Raw genomic sequence first — 2,160 nt, forward strand, 5'->3', positions numbered from 1 at the left:
ATACTATAACATAGTTACCTGGCAGGCGTTGTACACTTGTATGCTCGTAGTCGCGGGATGGTACAGCCAATGCAGGGACAGCTGAGATGAAAAGAACACCGTCAATATGATAAGTGTGAGAAGCACTATATTATCCATGCCGTTGGTTCTATCTTCCATGGGCCAGCTACCAGCCCCATCCAATGGCTGAAGTCAATGTAGCCAAGTCACAATCCTAAGATCAGATTGGTCGAGTAATCCTTCCTTTGATAGGTGGACATTGTTTATGAAAACAGGACCGTTGGATTCTTTTTGTTTTTAACGGTTCAATAAATGTTCACCAATCCGATAGTTAAACAAATAAATAAATTTAATTTTATTTATAAACTTAATTTGGATGGTTTAAATAAGCAGAGGAGTATCCTATAAAATGACTTATGAGTGGAATGTTGAAGATGGGCGAATAACAACAATTGCCAACTTGGCACACATGAGAGATCCAATACACTCATCACATCATCACCACGTAGATACCTTGGGTCAATAATCAGGATGGTCATTTGGTAAGTCACACGTGTCTTGGATGTGGACACTTGTCTAATTTATCTGGAACATCCATTTCTTTTACACACCAATGGTCCACCTGATGTACAAAAACCCTTGAATTTTGGTCCAAGGCATCTAAAAGGAGCGGTACAACTGATGAATGGCTTGGATCTCTTACAGGTGCATAGACGAGAGCAACATTTTATAAATAGGCATACTATAATATAGGTACCTGGCTGGCTCTGTACGGTTGTATACTCAAAGTATGATCCCTTAGTCGCTGTTGGGGGAACTGCGGCAGGTATTGAGGCAGCTGAGATGGAAAGATCACCATCAAAATGAAAAAGTGTGAGCAGCACTATAGCATTCATGCCGTTGGTGATATCTTTCATGGGCCAGCTACCAGGCCAGTCCGGTCTCCAGGTGGGCCACACATGTATGGTTAAATGAGGACTGAAGCTGAATAGACCATGGAATGTGGATATATCACCAAGACACCAACTTAGGTGTAGGGATGGCCAGGTGGGCCCAAACCATGTAGGGCCAGGGCATGGGCCATAAGCTTGGATTGAGGGTCAGACCTCAGCCAATGACGAATGGCTAACCTTATTGTTTCCATAATGTTTATTTGTCATCGAACCTATTGATAAGGTCACACAAGGTCACACAAACCGCGATAAAGGGGAAAAGGCAAGTATCAGTTTGATCCAAAACTTTTGTAGCTAACAAGAAGTTTTTAATGGTGAATTAGCTTGGATCTGCTTCATTTTTGGGCTCATGCCCTAAAATGATCCAGAATGGACAACATGGATATAGAATTTATACATTAAGGTGGGCCCCACGGTAAGTGGTCTTGGGTGAGGTGAGGCTAGCTGCACCTAATTCGCTTACCTTGTAATGTGTGTGTGACGTCTACTACACAGTCTATCATTGGCATCCACTAATGATAGAATGTCAGCCCAAAACTCTCAAGTCTCGAGTGGGCCACACCACAAGGAACATCGGGGATGGTGGTCCCCCACCGTTGAAATATGCTTGGAACCTTTCTACCGTGACGTCCATATGCCATCCAACCCATTCATAAGGTGATTCCCACGAGGATGAAGGAAAAAAAATTGAACATTAGCCTAGCACGAAACTTAGGTGGGCCGTAATAAGTTTTAATCGTGGGCATCCATGTCCCCACCTTTCCCTGTGGATGGATCTTCCTTATTTTTGGGATCACGTACAAACATGAGTTGAATCAACTGATGGACGGAAGGGATTTAACAGAGACATTGCGGTGTGCCCCACAGAGATTTTTGTTGCACGGACTCCCTACAAATGTTAAAAGGCTTTAAAGAAAAAGGGAAGGCTGACATGTCGTGGACCTTTTTCCACAGGATTAAGACAGTAGAAAGCGATGCATTTTAAAAACTTCTCAGCTACAAGAAACTCATCAGCATCCATTCCAAAGATGGCCGAGTAGATAGCAGCTGCTTTCAAACTGAAGCAATCCGCCCATTCGCTTCTGTACTCGTTCTCCAAAGGAGAGAAGAAGAAGGTTTTGGGAATGAATACGCTTGGGTGGGCCTCTCGCATTCGGTGTGGGACCCCAGAGCTCGACATCCTTCGATTGACACCTTTTGATATTTG

Source organism: Magnolia sinica, chromosome 3 (assembly GCF_029962835.1).
Source record: "Magnolia sinica isolate HGM2019 chromosome 3, MsV1, whole genome shotgun sequence".
In the NCBI taxonomy this organism is placed as follows: domain Eukaryota; kingdom Viridiplantae; phylum Streptophyta; class Magnoliopsida; order Magnoliales; family Magnoliaceae; genus Magnolia; species Magnolia sinica.